Genomic DNA, 21,340 nt, shown 5'->3' with positions numbered 1-21,340 from the left:
CGAACAACTCGGAATGACCACCAATGTCTCTCCCGCCCAGAGCTGGCCCTAGGCATAGGCAAATGCCTAGGGCATTTGGTATGCCTAGGTACACCAGCAGCTTCTGCTGATTAACATGATATGCACATGTCACTTTAATCAGCAGAAGCTGCTTGTGCATCCTAGCCACATAGTAATGCAAATATAAGACGCATTTTTTTTGTCAAAAAAGGCAATCGACGTTAGCAGAGCTGCATGGTGTAGGACACAGTGTTTGAGCCATGTGAATGCTGTGTGCAGGTGCGTTGGTTGTGCAGTAGTGTTTAGCATATGTGTAAGGGGCATTATGTGTGTCGTGTATAAATGCATTAATAATGTGCAGCATATGTGTAAGGAGCACTATGTTTGTCATTATGTGTATAAGGGCACTAATAATGTGCAGCATATGTGAAAGGAACATAATGTGTGTCATATGTATAAGGGCAGGGATCCGGTCTGAAGATCGACAGTGTCTAGGTCGACAATGTTTAGGTCGACCACTATAGGTCGACAGTCACTAGGTCGACATGGATGGAAGGTCGACAGGGTTTCTAGGTCGACATGTGCTAGGTCGACAGGTCTAAAGGTCGACATGAGTTTTTCACATTTTTTTTTTTCTTTCTTTTAATTTTTTCATACTTAACGATCCACGTGGACTACGATTGGAACGGTAAAGTGTGCCGAGCGAAGCGGTAGCGGAGCGAAGGCACCATGCCCGAAGCATGGCGAGCGGACGCGGTGCACTAATTTGGGATCCCGGTCACTCTACGAAGAAAACGACACAAAAAAAAAAAATCCTCATGTCGACCTTTAGACCTGTCGACCTAGCACATGTCGACCTAGAAACCCCGACGACCTTCCATCCATGTCGACGTAGTGACTGTCGACCTATAGTGGTCGACCTAGACACTGTTGATTTGATGAACCACACCCATAAGGGCACTAATAATGTGCAGCATATGTGTAAGGGACATTATGTGTGTCATTATGGGTATAAGTGCACTAATAATGTGTGGCTTATGTGAAAGGCAAATTGTGTGTGTCATTATGTGTATAAGGGCATTAATGATGTGCCGCATAGGTGTAAGGGACATTATGTGTATAAGGGCATTAATAAGGGTTGGCATAATTTGTAAGGTGCATTATGTTTATAAGGACATTAATAATGTGTGTCATATGTGTAAGGGGCATTACTGTGTGGTATGTCTATAAATGAATTACTAATGTGTGGCATTATATGTATAAGGTACTCTACTGTGTGGTCTGATGTGAATAAAGAGCAACATGGTGTGGTATAATGTGAATAAGGAGCAATTCAGTGTGATGTAATGTGAATAAGGGGCACTACTGTGAGGAGTAACGTATATAAGGTAAAGTGGTACACCTGTGTGATGTATTATGAATATGGGACACTACTGCATGATAAATGTGAATAAAGTTGCACTACAGTGTGGCAAAATTTGAATTGGGGGCACTATTGTGTGGCCATGCCACTTCCCAGCAAAAATACGCCCCTTTTGGGCTGTGCGCTGAATGTGCGCACAGTTCCTATTTAAAATATAGGGGGTAGGAGCACCAAAATGACGACTGCTATGGGTGAGGGGTGATGGTGCTGGGAAAGGGGTGTAGGGTCAGAGGCGGAACTAGCGGCGGTGCTAGGGGACACCAGCCAAAATCTTGCCTAGGGCATCATATTGGTTAGGGCCGGCTCTGCTCCCACCACCTCTAGCACCCACAGTAACTCACAACAAGTCCCGTTTTGGCTGGGTGTAAGGTGTCCGCACTGATGGATGAGCACAGTGAGCAGCAGCAGTGGTTCTCTATATAAAATTGGCCGCTGGCATGTGATCTCCCTGTGCACAGGGAGCTTCGTGGCCTCTCGGAGCCAGAAACTGTCCGGAGCAAGGCTCTGCTCACCCTCACCCGCTATGGCGCTGTTTTTAAAAATGTAGAAATGCTCCCAAAGATGCAGCGTGTGCAGCGGACTACCATGTGCACCTAATTATACCGCCTAATTTATTCCCCGGACTTCCCGCTTCCGTCTGGGAGCCAGGTGTACTCACGTGCTGCCGTGCTGGCTGGTGCCGGTGTGGCTGGTGGGGACTGGGATGCTAGCCACATGCAGCTGTGTTAGGTACATCCCAGGGACAGTGGTCTCTGCAGCCGGGGACCCTGACACTAGCCTCAAGAGGCCTGGCAGCTCCCTTGTTGCAGGCAATCAGGGGCAAAGCTGTTTGCATGTCCTCATGCTTGTAATGAAGCAAAAATCTCTTCAAAACACCAAATATATCTGGAGAAGCTCAGAAAGTGAACTCGGACACATTTCTAAAACGGGTCTGGAGGTGGGGCATAAAGGGGAGGAGCCAGTAACACTTCTAAAATTTAAAGTACCATCTCCCGTTCAGAGCTGTCTTAACAGCAGTGTAGGCCCCTGGGCACAGCAATGCACTGGGGCCCCTACCCACCCATCAGCAGTAGGGGTGGGGGGTGCTATCAGCGGCAGCTTTGATGTCCTGCGGGGGGTAGGGGGGTTCTATCTTTCGCTCAGCATGTAGGACCTGAAATAATTTCTGCTAATTACTCCTTTACTGCACAAATGGGACAGGAAGGAGAACACTGAACTGTAGAAGGGGACATTGTGCTGAATGAAGGGGCCCTGGTACATGACTTCCAGGGTGGTAAAGGTGTTTAATACACAAGGGAGGGGTGGATAGTGGAGTGGGCTTAATATTCATTATTTTCCGGGGGTCAGGGCAGCTTACTTTACTGCAGATTTCTCCAGTTCCTGGAAATAGATTTCTTAGCTTTAATGGGATAACAAAAACTAGAGTCCCACCTTTCAGGAGGTTCTGGGGACTTGGGGATCAGACTTCAGGAGCCAGAGCAATCCACCAACAAAAATATAAAACTGCATATTAAGCGTGTGGAGCTGGAGCAGGGACCAGCTGCTTGAAGGCCTATATATCTGGCTCTGGGCACAGTGGAGACAAGCTGCCAGTGTCCACTGAAAGGGGAGAGTTCCAGCTTTTGGAGTATACCCTCAGAAAAACTCTAAGTCAGACAGAACCCGAGATATCTGGCTGGGAAGAACAATTAACATGCTTAACAGGCTTGGATGGGGACCACTGCTTTGAAGTTGGATATCTCCAGTTCCCCAGGGCCGATTTTCAAAAATCTGGTACCCCTGGAAAGAGGGGACCCTCAGCTATCAGCCTAGGGCCCATTTACTCCTGGGGCCCTTGGGCAAGAGCCCTTTGAGCCCATACGAAAAGACGGCCCTGCTCCCATTAACCATCTCTACTTCTAAAAACACTCACACCTTAGTAAATATACCCCTTATCGTCTGTGCTCAGAATAAGAGGTGTCCATATGCTTTAAAAGAGTTGCCCATAAAGATGGTGAATTGAGCATTGTCCTATTCCATGGACTATAAAAAATGTTTTTTATGTCCGTTCTTAAGCTGACCGTTTTCTCAGTCTGTAGGACTTTTCACCCTTTCATAATATGGTGCATATACTGTGTCTCTATCTTCCAGAAAGTATCACAACAGAGGGGATGGGACAAACCTCTTTTAGCTTAGACCCCCAACATTATTTGTCTCAGAATTAATAAAAGAAATAGTGACACAAATGGACACATTGTTCTGGAAAAATTAATTATGTATCCATGTCGCAGCTCACAACATGATTTTACTTGTGATACTTGACAACTGCTATTGACTTCAATGGGTAAGACCTGACTGTGGCACTTAATACCTGTCTCCCACTGAGCACCGAATTCCTCTGTCTCAGATCTAGTAGCTTTTTCAATTATAAATGAAAACTTCTGGAAATGTCATTTCTGTTTCCTGTAAAGCTTTTAAGATAATCCATAGAGTTAAAATCACATTTCATGTAGATGATCACTCATTGTGTGTGACTGTATTAAGTTGGGTATTACACAGCTGGCATCTAAGAGTAGTGGAATAATGTTAATGGACACAACTGTAGCTCAGGCATAAGTCTTTTCTATTTCACTTACAGTAAATATAATATGGCACTAAATTTATGCCTTAATAAAATTATTTTCAAGTCCTTTAGTTTTTTCTAAAAAAGCTGGTCGATTTTGGTTTGTACAAAGGTTCCCATCCCAGGCTACATGCATTGAAGGACATTGGACCCTATTCAGTAAGGATTGCTATTTCTGCTTTTTAGCAGAATTTACAACCCTTTTGCTCGCATGCTGAGGGCTGCCCAGCATGCTAACTACAGCCCCCTTCCCCACTGCAACCACTCGGAAATTGTGGTCGCAGCCACTATGATCAAAAAGATGGTGGTGGCGGGCCTCCTGCTGTCGTAGACAGGCTGCGCTGGCAGGAGGCCTGCAGCCATCTTTTTGATCGTAGCGGCTGCATGTGACATCATGCAGCCACCCCGATCACGCTTATGCCACGCCCCCCGTTTGCCCTGCCACCCCTCCGTTTCCCCACCAGTGCCCCCGAAACACTCCGTCTTCACCCGCCCCATAAATGCCTCTCCCTGGTTGACAACTAACTTAATAAATTACTGCTCCAGGTCCTACATGCTGAGCGGAAGATAGAACTCCTCATACCGCCCGCGGGACATCAAAGCTGATGCGGATAGCACCCCCACCCCTACTGCTGGAGGATGGGTAGGGCCCCAGTGCATTGCTTTGCCCAGGGGCCTACACTGCTAAGACAGCCTTGTCCAACCCTGCTCGCTGTTGGATTCCTGGGTCATGGACCTTGGTTATTTTTTGGAGACCTTTTCACACTGAGCTATGACCTAGGTCAACCCAGTAATACTCCGTGTTATTGCAGCAGTGTAAAAGGGGTATTACTGTTTCATACGTCCCATCATTTATCTTCCAGAAAGAGGACTCTTTATGCGCGGCAAAGCAGCGCCCGCCCGAAAAGGGGGATGCAACCTCGGGAAAAGGGGGCATGGCTTCACTGCAATGCTGCGACCGCTTGCCACGCTTCCCATTTTCATCATTGAGGGGGCATGCTCAGGGCTCTGTGAGCTGCTGGCATGCCCTCTCTCCCTGTCTCCTGTGAATAGATGCTGCGCGCGTGCGCATGCACACAGCATCTATTCACCGCTACTCTGCTAAGCAGAGCAGCGAGTGACAAAACCTCCCAACTCCCCCCACCACCGCGGGTGGGGCAGCGGGACAGTCCCAAAAAAAGGGACTGTCCCGCAAAATTCGGGACAGTTGGGAGGTATGCTGTTTACTTATGCTTATATAGGGAAAGTTACTAAGGTCCCGATTCCATTCGATTTTTTTTTTTTTTTTTTTTTTTTTTTTTTTTTTTTGTTAAGTGTCATCTCAGTAATTTACTAACCATTAAAATCGGCGGTGTTTGGCTCATTAGTATTTTTTTTTTTCACGCCCGTCTACACAAATACGAATGAATAGACCATCGGTCAAATACAGTTTATTTCATACAACACTGTAATTTACCAAGGATTCGTTTTTATGAATGCGGTTGGAAACACCTGCAATTCGGCCACAAAAGGCCTCGATTAAATGAAGACATTTCAAATAGAACTGCTTTTGGCTGGCGTGTTTAACATCTCTCACTACTGTCCAATTACTAAGGTAAGTGTTATAATATCCCTGTATAGTTTTGAAGATAGTGTTTATGTGTTATTCAGGGCCGGTTCCGGGGCTTCTTGCGCCCCGGGCGGAATTAGGGGGCGTGGCTTCATACAGGGGGTGTGGTCAGTTACGCCCCCTGTACTGTAGTAGGATGTGCGGTGCGCGATGACGTCATCGCGCACCGCACAGCAAAGGTCCCCTCCACGAAGGAAAACTAGACGCTAAGCGTCTAGTTCCCTTCGTGGAGAGGACCTTTGCTGTGCGGTGCGCGATGACGTCAACGCGCACCGCACATCATTACAGTTAAGGTCCTCTCCAGGAAGGGAAACTAGACGCGTAGCATCAAGTTTCCCTTCACAGCGGGCAGCCCACGAAGGGAAACTAGACGCGTAGCATCTAGTTTCCCTTCACAGGACAGCGGGACAGCGGGCAGCGGCAGCACCACAGCAGCAGCGGATCTTGCCATGGTGCGGCACCCTCCGGATGGCGCCGGCGCCCTCCGGAAGGCGGCACCCCAGGCAAAAGTCCTGCTTGCCCGTGGCAAGATCCACTACTGGTGTTATTGTGTTATTGTTCAGTGTCACAACTGAGGGTTTTGGCTGACAGGAGAAAGCCTCAGTTGTAGGGGCTGAGAGGAACTTAAACCGGGGAGGTTTAATCAGACCCCTGGACATGTAAGTGTTAAAAGGAAACCCGAAGGTGTGACCATGACAACCAGGTAAAAGTCAAAATAAAAGTTTATTAACAGACTCCGTGTAAACAAACAGCATTCAAGGTAAATAATGGCAATGATAAATAATATGATTCCTGGAGCACTCTGACCATGAAATGGTTACACAGGACACTGGTAGGTAAGAACAGCTGTTACAGTCCTTAGATGGAATAACCTTACGAGGCCTGGCTGTAGTAGTGAAGATATCCAAGGAACATGCCAGTAGATGGAACAGATGAAGTTGGTAACTTGAATCAGCTGTTCTAATTGCTGGATGGAACCAGCCAGGTGATGAAACACGGAGTGAATATAGTAAGATGCTAGGGAGCGTGGAAACAGAGGAATTGAAGGATGATTACCGGTGGTAGTGGATACTGCTGGAAGCAGATGAAATAGCTGGAAGCTGGAAACTGGATCAGCCACGGAGGACTGCAGAGTCAGGCTGCACCGCAGGATGGTAGGCAGGTGCGGGTCTCTTTGGTGGATGCTGGAGACAGGAGCTGGAACCTGGAAACACAACCACAGGAGAGAGACTGGAACAAGGTATGACAAACAAAGCACTGAACATTTCTTGGCCCAGGCACAGGATACTTATACCTGCAGCAATGCAGGTATTGGCTGGGCAATTATGCAGATTTCCAGGCAGTGGATTGGAGGAACTGAAGCATGTGATTAGATCCAACATGGCTGCACCCATGTTAGAACTTGGAGGGAAACCTGGTTTGGGAAACCATGTGGAAACATAACTGTAATGGCGGCGCCGGCCACAGAGGACAGGAGACGCCAGACTGACAAATGTATGCTGAGACTCGTGGATGACAACGGAGGCCGCGGCAGGCATGGAACACCACACTGACAACCTGCACCTATAACACAGGAGCGGTGGCGGAGGCCGCAGAGAACGGGAGACGCCATGCAGGATTCAAACATGGCGCCGCTGTGACAGCATCTCAGCGTGACAGGAGGAATGTGCAGTATGTGGACACAGATGAGATCCGGCCTTGGAACGCTGAGCGAGCCTTGAAAGGCAGGTAATGGCGTCCAGATACCCGGATCGTGACAGCACCCCCCCCCCCCCCCTTTAGGAGTGGCCCCAGGACGCTTCTTAGGCTTTAGGGGAAACTTCGAGTGGAAATTCCCGGACCAAGGCAGGAGCATGGACATCAGACGCATTGGTCCAAGACCGTTCTTCAGGACCATAGCCCTTCCAGTCAATAAGATACTGCAACTGACCGTAACGGAAACGTGAGTCCAGAATCTTGGCCACCTCATACTCGATTCCCCGTTGAGTCTGAACTTTAGGAGTTGGAGGAAGTGCAGAATGAAACCGATTCAGGATCAGCGGTTTCAACAGGGAAACATGGAATGTCCTGGGTATTTTCAAGAAGGGAGGTAACTGGAGTCTGTAAGCAACAGGATTGATGACTTGTTCAATTTCAAAAGGACCGATGTAACGAGGAGCAAATTTCATGCTGGGAACTCTCAACCTCAAATTCTTCGTGGACAACCATACTCGATCACCCACCTTGAGAGCAGGAACCGCTCTACGCTTCCTATCGGCAAACTTCTTGTACCTAAATGAGGCTTTAAGCAGGGCTGCGCGGACATTCTTCCAGTTGTTTGAAAACTGACGCAAGGTGACATCCACTGCTGGAACAGAAGTTGCTGGAAGCGGTTGGAATTCTGGAACCTTAGGGTGAAATCCATAGTTGATGAAGAATGGTGTTGAGGAGGATGAGGATTGATTGTTGTGGCTAAACACGGGCCAAGGAAGGAGTTGAACCCAGTCATCTTGGGAGGAAGACACATAAATGCGGAGGAAGGCCCCCAAGTCCTGATTCACCCTCTCGGTTTGACCATTGGTCTGAGGATGGTAAGCTGTAGAAAACTTTAACTTGACTTGGAGGGCTTGACACAAACTTCGCCAAAATTTGGCTACAAATTGTACTCCACGATCGGAGATGATCTCTTCAGGAAGACCGTGAAGTCGGAAGATCTCTTGGATAAACACTTGGGCCAACTTGGAAGCTGACGGGAGACCGGTGAGGGGTATGAAATGTGCCATCTTGGTGAACCGGTTAACTACCACCCAGATGGTATTAAACTTATTGCATATAGGCAGATCTGTAACAAAGTCCATCCACAAATGGGTCTACGGTTGACTGGGAACAGATAATGGAACCAGTTGCCCCACAGGAGGCTGGCGGGGAACTTTGTGTTGGGCACACTTTGGGCAAGAGGCAATAAACTCCTTGACGTCCTTCTTCAGAGTTGGCCACCAGTAGGACCTAGAGATAAACTCGAGGGTTTTCTGAATGCCTGTATGTCCGGCAAAACGGGAAGCATGGGCCCAATGCATGAGCTTCTTCATTAACACCGGCTTCACAAAACTTTTCCCTGGTGGGGACGTAGAGTCCATCCCTACCGTGGAGAATGCCAACGGATTAATAATAGGATGCTTGTCTGAAGACTCTGACTCGTTTTCTTGCTCCCAAGAGCGGGAAAGGGCATCGGCCTTGCGATTCTGAGAGCCCGGACAGAACTGGAGTTTAAAGTCGAACCTGGAAAAGAAAAGTGCCCATCTGACCTGACGGGGGTTAAGACATTGTGCGCCTTTCAGGTATAAAAGATTCTTGTGGTCGGTAAGTATCGTGATTGAATGAGAAGCTCCCTCCAACAGATATCTCCACTCCTCAAGAGCGAGCTTGATGGCTAGCAACTCCTGGTCACCAATGGCATAGTTGCGCTCAGCTGGGGAGAACTTCCGGGAGAAGAAACTGCAGGGATGTAGATGGCCATCTTTAGCCCTCTGGGATAACACCGCTCCTACTCCAACGGAGGAGGCATCCACCTCTAAGATCAAAGGAGGGTCGGTGTCGGGCTGTTTCAGAACTGGTGCAGAGATGAAACGTTGTTTTAGAAGATGAAAAGCTTGCGTAGCTTCTTCAGACCACTTGGACGGGTTAGCACCCTTCTTGGTTAATGCAGTGATAGGCGCCACAATGGTGGAAAAGTCTCGTATGAACTTTCTGTAATAATTGGCGAACCCTAAGAACCTCTGGACCCCTTTGAGGGTTAAGGGTATCGGCCAATTCTGGATTGCTTGTAGTTTCTCAGGATCCATCTCTAGTCCGGAACCGGACACAATGTAACCTAGGAACGGAATGGATTTAACTTCAAAGACACATTCCTCCAATTTGCAATAGAGATGATTGACACGGAGACGGGACAGAACCTCCTTTACCCAGAAACGATGTTCCTCTAGATTATTGGCAAAGATGAGGATATCATCTAGATAAACCACGACATGGCGGTATAAGATGTCTCTGAAGATCTCATTCACGAAATGCTGGAAGACAGCTGGAGCGTTGCTCAATCCGAAGGGCATGACGAGGTACTCATAATGTCCATCACGGGTGTTAAAAGCGGTCTTCCACTCGTCACCCTCACGGATCCGGATGAGATTGTAGGCACCCCTCAAATCCAACTTTGTAAAGATGGTTGCTCCGCTGACTCTATCGAAGAGCTCTGTAATCAAAGGTAAAGGATACCGGTTCTTGACGGTAATGTCGTTCAGACCTCTGTAATCGATGCACGGTCGCAGACCACCGTCTTTCTTCTTAACGAAGAAGAAGCCTGCGCCAGCTGGAGAAGAAGGTCGGATAAAACCTTTCGCCAGGTTCTCTTTGTACTCCTCCATGGAGTGCATCTCAGGCAGAGACAACGGGTAAGTTCGGCCTCGAGGTGGAACCTTCCCTGCAATGAGATCAATTGGTCAGTCCCATTCTCTATGAGGAGGAAGGATATCAGCAGAAGCCTTACTGAACACGTCCGTGTAGTCTTGATATGGAGGAGGTGGAACATCAGACGACCTGGGGAAAGAAGAACAAACAGGAAGCACTTTGGACAAACAAGTCTTAGCACAGGTTGAACCCCATGCTAGTATTTGCGTAGTCGTCCAGTCAATCGACGGATTGTGGAGACGGAGCCATGGAAGGCCCAAAACCACTGGATGTGTGGCTCTTGGAATCACTAGGAAGGAAATAAATTCTGCATGAAGAACTCCCACTCTCAGACGAACTGGTAGAGTCCTTAGAGAAATAACTGCGTCAAAAATCTTGCTGCCATCTACTGCAGTTAAGGAGATGGACGAAGGAAGTCTCTCGGTGGGTAGGGACCACCGTTTAACATAAGCTTCGGTTATGAAATTCCCAGCTGCTCCGGAATCAAGGAGGGCAATGACGTTTCTGTAACGTTGAGCAATTTGGAGCGAGACTGGGAGATTACAATCATGAGGAGATGGAGAGGAGATCATTACTCCTAGCCGGCCCTCTCCTTGGTGAGCTAGGATTTGGAGTTTCCCGGACGTTTGGGACAGGCATTGATAATGTGAGATGGAGCTGCACAATAGAGACAGAGAGACTCAGAGAGACGTCTTCGGCGCTCAGCGGGAGATAGACGGGAACGGCCAATTTGAATGGGCTCATCCTTGGATGGAGACGGTTGACGAAGAGGAGGAGCAGAAGATTTTGGAGCAGACGATCTTCCTCGCTCGGTTGCTCTATCTCTGAAACGTAGATCAACCTTCGTGCAAAGAGAAATTAGCTCATCCAACTTAGAGGGCAAGTCTCTGGTAGCTAACTCATCCTTGATGCGTTCTGATAAGCCATGCCAGAATGCAGCATACAGGGCCTCGTCGTTCCATGCCAGTTCGGATGCCAGGATTTTGAACTGTATGAGATACTGTCCCACAGTACGTGTTCCCTGGCGTAAACGGAGAATCTCAGATGAAGCAGAGGTTACCCGGCCTGGCTCGTAGAAGATGCGCCTGAATGTTGCCACAAAGTCCGTATAGGAGGACAGCAGGGGATCAGACTTCTCCCATAAAGGTGATGCCCAGTCAAGGGCTGAGCCGCTGAGAAGGGAAATTATATAGGCAATTTTAGTACGGTCGCTGGGGAAATTGCCAGGCTGAAGCTCAAAGTGGACTTCGCATTGGTTAAGAAATCTCCTGCAGAACCTTGGAGATCCGTCAAACTTTGCTGGTTTGGGAGATGAAGACATGGAATGGAAATGGGTAAGGTGGGTGGGGTTACAGCTGGTGTCACTGTAGTGGACGCACCGGACGTGCCAGGTCCACGGAGGGTCGTTTGAATCCCATCCAGCCGCGTAGAGAGATCCTGGAGACAGCGGATGATGTGGCCTTGTGCAGCCTCCTGATGTTCGAGTCTGGCTGCCAGTTCTTGCATCGGCCTAGCCGCTTGATCCTGGTCTCCGGCTGGATTCATATGGTCAGTGCTTACTGTCACAACTGAGGGTTTTGGCTGACGGGAGAAAGCCTCAGTTGTAGGGGCTGAGAGGAACTTAAACCGGGGAGGTTTAATCAGACCCCTGGACATGTAAGTGTTAAAAGGAAACCCGAAGGTGTGACCATGACAACAAGGTAAAAGTCAAAATAAAAGTTTATTAACAGACTCCGTGTAAACAAACAGCATTCAAGGTAAATAATGGCAATGATAAATAATATGATTCCTGGAGCACTCTGACCATGAAATGGTTACACAGGACACTGGTAGGTAAGAACAGCTGTTACAGTCCTTAGATGGAATAACCTTACCAGGCCTGGCTGTAGTAGTGAAGATATCCAAGGAACATGCCAGTAGATGGAACAGATGAAGTTGGTAACTTGAATCAGCTGTTCTAATTGCTGGATGGAACCAGCCAGGTGATGAAACACGGAGTGAATATAGTAAGATGCTAGGGAGCGTGGAAACAGAGGAATTGAAGGATGATTACCGGTGGTAGTGGATACTGCTGGAAGCAGATGAAATAGCTGGAAACTGGATCAGCCACGGAGGACTGCAGAGTCAGGCTGCACCGCAGGATGGTAGGCAGGTGCGGGTCTCTTTGGTGGATGCTGGAGACAGGAGCTGGAACCTGGAAACACAACCACAGGAGAGAGACTGGAACAAGGTATGACAAACAAAGCACTGAACATTTCCTGGCACAGGATACTTATACCTGCAGCAATGCAGGTATTGGCTGGGCAATTGTGCAGATTTCCAGGCAGTGGATTGAAGGAACTGAAGCATGTGTTTAGATCCAACATGGCTGCGCCCATGTTAGAACTTGGGAGGGAAACCTGGCTTGGGAAACCATGTGGAAACATAACTGTAATGGCGGCGCCGGCCACAGAGGACAGGAGACGCCAGACTGACAAATGTATGCTGAGACTCGTGGATGACAACGGAGGCCGCGGCAGGCATGGAACACCACACTGACAACCTGCACCTATAACACAGGAGCGGCGGCGGAGGCCGCGGAGAACGGGAGACGCCATGCAGGATTCAAACATGGCGCCGCTATGACAGCATCTCAGCGTGACAGGAGGAATGTGCAGTATGTGGACACAGATGAGATCCGGCCTTGGAACGCTGAGCGAGCCTCAGGAGACATCTGAAAGGCAGGTAATGGCGTCCAGATACCCGGATCGTGACATTCAGTTTTTAACAACATAAAACTTTTTACTGTATGCATTATACATTTAAATACAGTATATAATAAATGCCAGTAAATTTTGTAAAAAAACATTATAGTAGCACAGTATTCTATGTGGAATTGTGTTAGCTTTGTGTATGTTTGTCCATGCTTTCACATCTCCCTAAGGTAATTTTTAAAAATACAATCAACTGTTATTAAGGACACTCTTCTCTATATCAATACTTTACCACTGCTGCATGTGTAATCTATGTTGCTTGTATGTCACCATGCATATTATATACTTAAACAACTTTACTCTAATTAATCTAGAAATAATTGACAGACAACTTTTTTCTTTTTTGCCTTGGTTTTAGTTTTGGATATGTTAATTTGTAACATTTGTTTACAAAAAATAAACCATGGCATTAATTTTGACCAGAACATGAAAAATGCTACTTGCATACAATTACCAATGTCCATTTCAAACACATGATTAAGATCAATACTTTATCAGGTCGTCCTCTGGAGCTGGATGGGCCTTTCCCACTGGTCTGTGGTCGTGTTCGGCCAGAATGTCTTGGTGGTGAGGTTACAGGTGACACTAAGGGAGTTGTGGCTGTAGAACTGGTACTTGTTTGCTCAGATTGATGACTGAGATGCTGGGTTAGGGTAGTTAGAGTGAGATTCAAGTCTCTACTAGCTGTTGTGTGGGTTTCCATGCTCTCTTGTGTGTTTTGCGTTTCAGTTAATATCTGCAGGTAGGCTTGATGGAGCCTGTGTTTCTCATCCATGATTCTTTGGTCTGTGTATAGCATCCTATTATTGTCTGCCCTCATTAATTCCAGGGTGTTAGCCATTCTGGTGAGTTCTGTGGTTTGTCTGGTGTTGCTTCTGCATAATCTTGGGACATGATGGCCAGACTAGCAATAAATTGGGTTTGCCTATGCACACAATCTAAGTTATTGGCTTGCTGGGTGGACCAGCTGTCCCAAAAAGCCTGTTCCTGAGACTGTGGTAGGGGTGTGGTAGAGCTTCTGTCATGTTGTGGTGTCCTTTGAGTGGGCGGAGTAGACAAATATGTTGTTGTTGGGTCAGGTGGTGGTATTGCTGTGAGATTTAAGGTGAATGTATCTTCATTGTCAGGTTCCTGCACTTGGCTTGGCTGAGTTGGGTAAAGCATGGGATCCCCTGAAATGAGAGACCAGTTGTGTGTAAGTATAAGCTTATTAACTAATGAAGAATATCCTATGTGTTATGTTTCCTAGGACTACAAATGTTACTAAATTACTTTAATTTCTCTATCGTCCTAGTGGATGCTGGGGTTCCTGAAAGGACCATGGGGAATAGCGGCTCCGCAGGAGACAGGGCACAAAAAGTAAAGCTTTACGATCAGGTGGTGTGTACTGGCTCCTCCCCCTATGACCCTCCTCCAAGCCTCAGTTAGATTTTTGTGCCCGGCCGAGAAGGGTGCAATCTAGGTGGCTCTCCTAAAGAGCTGCTTAGAAAAGTTTAGCTTAGGTTTTTTATTTTACAGTGAGTCCTGCTGGCAACAGGATCACTGCAACGAGGGACTTAGGGGAGAAGAAGTGAACTCACCTGCGTGCAGGATGGATTGGCTTCTTGGCTACTGGACATTAGCTCCAGAGGGACGATCACAGGTACAGCCTGGATGGTCACCGGAGCCTCGCCGCCGGCCCCCTTGCAGATGCTGAAACGAGAAGAGGTCCAGAATCGGCGGCAGAAGACTCCTCAGTCTTCTAAAGGTAGCGCACAGCACTGCAGCTGTGCGCCATTTTCCTCTCAGCACACTTCACACGGCAGTCACTGAGGGTGCAGGGCGCTGGGAGGGGGGCGCCCTGGGAGGCAAATGAAAACCTAATTTGGCTAAAAATACCTCACATATAGCCTCCGGGGGCTATATGGAGATATTTAACCCCTGCCAGAATCCACTAAAGAGCGGGAGACGAGCCCGCCGGAAAAGGGGCGGGGCCTATCTCCTCAGCACACAGCGCCATTTTCCTTACACAGCTCCGCTGGTCAGGACGGCTCCCAGGCTCTCCCCTGCACTGCACTACAGAAACAGGGTAAAAAAGAGAGGGGGGGGCAAAATTGTGGCAAAAATACATTTTAAAGCAGCTATACAGGGAGCACTTATTATAAGGCTATCCCTGTCATATATAGCGCTTTTGGTGTGTGCTGGCAAACTCTCCCTCTGTCTCCCCAAAGGGCTAGTGGGGTCCTGTCTTCGTTAAGAGCATTCCCTGTGTGTCTGCTGTGTGTCGGTACGTGTGTGTCGACATGTATGAGGACGATATTGGTGTGGAGGCTGAGCAATTGCCAAATATGGGGATGTCACCTCCTAGGGGGTCGACACCAGAATGGATGCCTTTATTTATGGAATTACGGAATAGTGTCAACACGCTAAAGCAGTCGTTTGACGACATGAGACGGCCGGACAATCAATTAGTGCCTGTCCAGGCGCCTCAAACACCGTCAGGGGCTGTAAAACGCCCTTTGCCTCAGTCGGTCGACACAGACCCAGACACAGGCACTGATTCTAGTGGTGACGGTGACGAATCAACCGTATTTTCCAGTAGGGTCACACGTTATATGATTTTGGCAATGAAGGAGGCGTTACATATAGCTGATACTACAGGTACCACTAAACAGGGTATTATGTGGGGTGTGAAAAAACTACCTATAGTTTTTCCTGAATCAGAAGAATTAAATGAGGTGTGTGATGAAGCGTGGGTTGCCCCCGATAAAAAAAATGCTAATTTCAAAGAAGTTATTGGCTTTATACCCTTTCCCGCCAGAGGTTAGGTCGCGCTGGGAAACACCTCCTAGGGTGGACAAGGCGCTCACACGCTTATCAAAACAAGTGGCGTTACCCTCTCCTGAGACGGCCGCACTTAAAGATCCAGCAGATAGGAGGATGGAAAATATCCAAAAAAGTATATACACACATACAGGTGTTATACTACGACCAGCTATAGCGACAGCCTGGATGTGCAGTGCTGGGGTAGCTTGGTCAGAGTCCCTGATTGAAAATATTGATACACTGGATAGGGACAATGTTTTACTGTCTTTAGAGCAAATAAAGGATGCATTTCTTTATATGCGTGATGCACAGAGGGATATCTGCACACTGGCATCACGGGTAAGTGCTATGTCCATTTCGGCTAGAAGAAGTTTATGGACGCGACAGTGGTCAGGCGATGCGGACTCAAAACGGCATATGGAAGTTTTGCCGTATAAAGGGGAGGAGTTATTTGGTGTCGGTCTATCGGATTTGGTGGCCACGGCTACAGCCGGGAAATCCACCTTTTTACCTCAAGTCACTCCCCAACAGAAAAAGACACCGACTTTTCAACCGCAGCCCTTTCGTTCCTTTAAAAACAAGAGAGCAAAGGGATATTCATATCTGCCACGAGGCAGAGGAAGGGGGAAGAGACAGCAACAGGCAGCTCCTTCCCAGGAACAGAAGCCCTCCCCCGCTTCTACAAAAGCCTCAGCATGACGCTGGGGCTTCTCAAGCGGACTCGGGGGCGGTGGGGGGTCGTCTCAAGAATTTCAGCGCGCAGTGGGCTCACTCGCAGGTAGATCCCTGGATCCTGCAGATAATATCTCAGGGGTACAGGTTGGAACTAGAGACGGATCCACCTCGCCGTTTCCTGAAGTCTGCTTTACCAACGTCCCCCTCCGACAGGGTGACGGTCTTGGAAGCCATTCACAAGCTGTACTCTCAGCAGGTGATAGTCAAGGTACCCCTTTTACAACAAGGAAAGGGGTATTATTCCACTCTATTTGTGGTACCGAAGCCGGATGGCTCGGTAAGACCTATTCTAAATCTGAAATCCTTGAACCTGTACATAAAGAAGTTCAAGTTCAAGATGGAGTCACTCAGAGCAGTGATAGCGAACCTGGAAGAAGGGGACTTTATGGTATCCTTGGACATCAAGGATGCGTATCTCCACGTTCCAATTTACCCCTCACACCAGGGGTACCTCAGGTTCGTCGTACAGAACTGTCACTATCAGTTTCAGACGCTGCCGTTCGGATTGTCCACGGCACCTCGGGTCTTTACCAAGGTAATGGCCGAGATGATGATTCTTCTTCGAAGAAAAGGCGTATTAATTATCCCATACTTGGACGATCTCCTAATAAGGGCAAGGTCCAGAGAACAGCTAGAGATAGGATTAGCACTGTCTCAAGAAGTGCTAAAACAGCACGGGTGGATTCTGAATATTCCAAAATCCCAGTTAATTCCGACAACACGTCTGCTGTTCCTAGGGATGATTCTGGACACGGTTCAGAAAAAGGTTTTTCTCCCGGAGGAAAAAGCCAAGGAGTTATCCGAGCTTGTCAGGAACCTCCTAAAACCAGGAAAGGTGTCTGTACATCAATGCACAAGAGTCCTGGGAAAAATGGTGGCTTCTTACGAAGCAATTCCATTCTGCAGATTCCACGCAAGAATTTTCCAGAGGGATCTGTTGGACAAATGGTCAGGGTCGCATCTTCAGATGCACCAGCGGATAACCCTGTCTCCAAGGACAAGGGTATCTCTTCTGTGGTGGTTGCAGAGTGCTCATCTATTGGAGGGCCGCAGATTCGGCATGCAGGATTGGATCCTGGTGACCACGGACGCCAGCCTGAGGGGCTGGGGAGCAGTCACACAAGGAAGAAACTTCCAGGGCGTGTGGTCGAGCCTGGAAACGTCTCTTCACATAAACATTCTGGAACTAAGAGCAATCTACAATGCTCTAAGCCAGGCAGAACCTCTGCTTCAAGGAAAACCGGTGTTGATCCAGTCGGACAACCTCACGGCAGTCGTCCATGTGAACAGACAGGGCGGCACAAGAAGCAGGAGTGCAATGGCAGAAGCTGCAAGGATTCTTCGCTGGGCAGAGAATCATGTGATAGCACTGTCAGCAGTGTTCATCCCGGGAGTGGACAACTGGGAAGCAGACTTCCTCAGCAGACACGACCTTCACCCGGGAGAGTGGGGACTTCATCCAGAAGTTTTCCACATGCTGGTAACCCGTTGGGAAAGACCAATGGTGGACATGATGGCGTCTCGCCTCAACAAAAAACTGGACAGGTATTGCGCCAGGTCAAGAGATCCGCAGGCAATAGCTGTGGACGCGCTGGTAACGCCTTGGGTGTACCAGTCGGTGTATGTGTTTCCTCCTCTGCCTCTCATACCAAAAGTATTGAGAATTATACGGCAAAGAGGCGTAAGAACGATACTAGTGGGTCCGGATTGGCCAAGAAGGACTTGGTACCCGGAACTTCAAGAGATGATCACGGAAGATCCGTGGCCTCTACCTCTGAGAAGGGACTTGCTTCAGCTGGGTCCCTGTCTGTTTCAAGACTTACCGCGGCTGCGTTTGACGGCATGGCGGTTGAACGCCGGATCCTAAAGGAAAAAGGCATGCCGGAAGAAGTCATTCCTACTTTGATTAAAGCAAGGAAGGAAGTAACCGCGCAACATTATCACCGCATTTGGCGAAAATATGTTGCGTGGTGCGAGGATCGGAGTGCTCCGACGGAGGAATTTCAACTGGGTCGATTCCTACATTTCCTGCAATCAGGATTGTCTATGGGTCTCAAATTGGGATCTATTAAGGTTCAAATTTCGGCCCTGTCGATTTTCTTCCAAAAAGAATTGGCTTCAGTTCCTGAAGTCCAGACTTTTGTTAAGGGAGTGCTGCATATACAGCCCCCTGTGGTGCCTCCAGTGGCACCGTGGGATCTCAATGTTGTTTTGGACTTTCTCAAATCTCATTGGTTTGAACCACTAAAAACTGTGGATTTGAAATATCTCACATGGAAAGTGACCATGCTTCTAGCCCTGGCTTCGGCCAGGAGAGTGTCAGAACTGGCAGCTTTATCTTACAAAAGCCCATATCTGATTTTCCATTCGGACAGGGCAGAACTGCGGACTCGTCCGCATTTTCTCCCTAAGGTGGTGTCAGCATTTCATCTGAACCAACCTATTGTAGTGCCTGCGGCTACAAGCGACTTGGAGGACTCCAAGTTGTTGGACGTTGTCAGAGCTTTAAAAATATACATTTCAAGGACAGCTGGAGTCAGGAAATCTGACTCGCTGTTTATACTATATGCTCCCAACAAGTTGGGCGCTCCTGCGTCTAAGCAGACTATTGCTCGCTGGATTTGTAGTACGATTCAGCTTGCACATTCTGTGGCAGGCCTGCCACAGCCAAAATCGGTAAAAGCCCACTCCACAAGGAAGGTGGGTTCTTCTTGGGCGGCTGCCCGAGGGGTCTCGGCATTACAACTCTGCCGAGCGGCTACGTGGTCGGGGGAGAACACGTTTGTAAAATTCTACAAATTTGATACCCTGGCTAAGGAGGACCTGGAGTTCTCTCATTAGGTGCTGCAGAGTCATCCGCACTCTCCCGCCCGTTTGGGAGCTTTGGTATAATCCCCATGGTCCTTTCAGGAACCCCAGCATCCACTAGGACGATAGAGAAAATAAGAATTTACTTACCGATAATTCTATTTCTCGGAGTCCGTAGTGGATGCTGGGCGCCCATCCCAAGTGCGGATTATCTGCATTACTTGTACATAGTTACAAAAATCGGGTTATTATTGTTGTGAGCCATCTTTTCAGAGGCTCCGCTGTTATCATACTGTTAACTGGGTTTAGATCACAGGTTGTACGGTGTGATTGGTGTGGCTGGTATGAGTCTTACCCGGGATTCATAAATCCTTCCTTATTGTGTACGCTCGTCCGGGCACAGTACCTAACTGAGGCTTGGAGGAGGGTCATAGGGGGAGGAGCCAGTACACACCACCTGATCGTAAAGCTTTACTTTTTGTGCCCTGTCTCCTGCGGAGCCGCTATTCCCCATGGTCCTTTCAGGAACCCCAGCATCCACTACGGACTCCGAGAAATAGAATTATCGGTAAGTAAATTCTTATTTATTAATTAGTGGATGTTGTCTTATCCACATTTTGTATGTTTGTTGATTTGTTTGGGTCAATAATTTGCAAAATTATATTTATATTATGTTTGCATGCTATGGACAACATATATACATCAATTATTTTAGTTTAAGTAATTTAAGACCATAATGATAAGTTTGTTAGCGGTGCATTATTTACATCAACACTTTGTTACTAAGCTGCTGCCTTAAACTGTGAAACTACAATGGGGTAAATTTTCTAAGATGGGTGTTCTTTTTAAGCTGGGATGTTGCACATACCAACCAATCACATTCCAAGATTGTTATACTATAAGGTGTAACATAAATGATATGTATGATCTGATTGGTTGCTATGGGCAACATTCCATCTTAAATAGAACATCCATCTTTTAAAATTTAGTCCAATGTTTGACTTACGGTAAAGTGTGTGAGTGAAAGTATGTGCCCTTTTTTTTTTTTTTTTTTTTTTTTTACTCACCAGGCAGGTGTGCCGAATGTGGTGACAATGGCTGCAGGCTCTCGAGGAGTTGCATTGGTGGGACGGCTGATACGTTTGACATGCGTCGATGTGGTGTTGTAATGTGTACTGGCCATGAAGACACACCCAGACTGCGTTTCCGTGGTGGCAACGTGTGTGTGGATGGACCTAAAAATAATAATAATAATAATAATATTGTATCCAACTTGATGTGAAAACACACCCAGTGCTAATGTACTTACCAGCATCCTCAGCATCAGTAGGAGTGGAGACTGGCCCAGAGGCTCTTTGTGACTTTTTGGAGACTGTAAATGTATATGAAGCATTTAATTTTTGACCAAAACATTTAATAAACACACATATGTTGCTGCTCATGAATTCTAAAATCATCTTTATAAAAATAACAAAATAATGTATATTAAAAAAATACATTATCAAAAATGTTTGCATACTTTCTAAACAACTATAACACATAATGTGCCTAACCATATACAGGTTGAGTATCCCATATCCAAATATTCCGAAATACGGACTTTTTTGCGTGAGAGTGAGATAGTGAAACCTGTGTTTTTTGATGGCTCAATGTACACAAACTTTGTTTAATACACACAGTTATTAAAAATATTGTATTAAATGACCTTCAGGCTGTGTGTATAAGGTGTATATGAAACCTAAATGAATTGTGTGAATGTACACACACTTTGTTCAATGCACAAAGTTACAAAAAATTGGCTAAAATTACCTTCAGGCTGTGTGTATAAGGTGTATATGTAACATAAATGCATTCTGTGCTTAGACTTAGGTCCCATCACAATGATATCTCATTATGGTATGCAATTATTCCAAAATACGGAAAAATCCCATATCCAAAATACCTCTGGTCCCAAGCATTTTGGATAAGGGATACTCAACCTGTATTAAAAAAAAAACCCACCTCTCTTTCATTTGGAAAACATACAATGCAGATTGAAACAGTATCGTTGAAATCATTTTTATACACAATACCTCCTCAAAAAAAATGGTTTGCATGATTTGACCTCAAAACCATAAAAAATAATTCACACTCTCACTACAACATACTTAAAAAATACAAACCCC

The 21,340-nt window shown here is 47.1% G+C and overlaps 1 long non-coding RNA gene across 2 annotated transcripts in view; it reads left to right on the top strand.

Annotated features, from left to right (window-relative positions):
* Positions 1-20,844, top strand: part of LOC134911385 (uncharacterized) — a 43,386-nt gene extending 22,542 nt beyond the window's left edge. Inside the window, exons 3-4 of one of the 2 annotated variants that reach the window (XR_010176530.1) lie at positions 13,955-14,022; positions 20,246-20,844. This is a non-coding gene — a long non-coding RNA (uncharacterized LOC134911385). The remainder of the gene's footprint in view (positions 1-13,954; positions 14,023-20,245) is intronic. The other variant, XR_010176529.1, reaches the window with a different exon arrangement.
* The last annotated feature ends 496 nt before the right edge of the window (positions 20,845-21,340 follow it).

This window comes from Pseudophryne corroboree, chromosome 4, assembly GCF_028390025.1.
Source record: "Pseudophryne corroboree isolate aPseCor3 chromosome 4, aPseCor3.hap2, whole genome shotgun sequence".
NCBI classification, from domain to species: domain Eukaryota; kingdom Metazoa; phylum Chordata; class Amphibia; order Anura; family Myobatrachidae; genus Pseudophryne; species Pseudophryne corroboree.
This window is presented reverse-complemented; position numbering and strand designations above follow the sequence as displayed.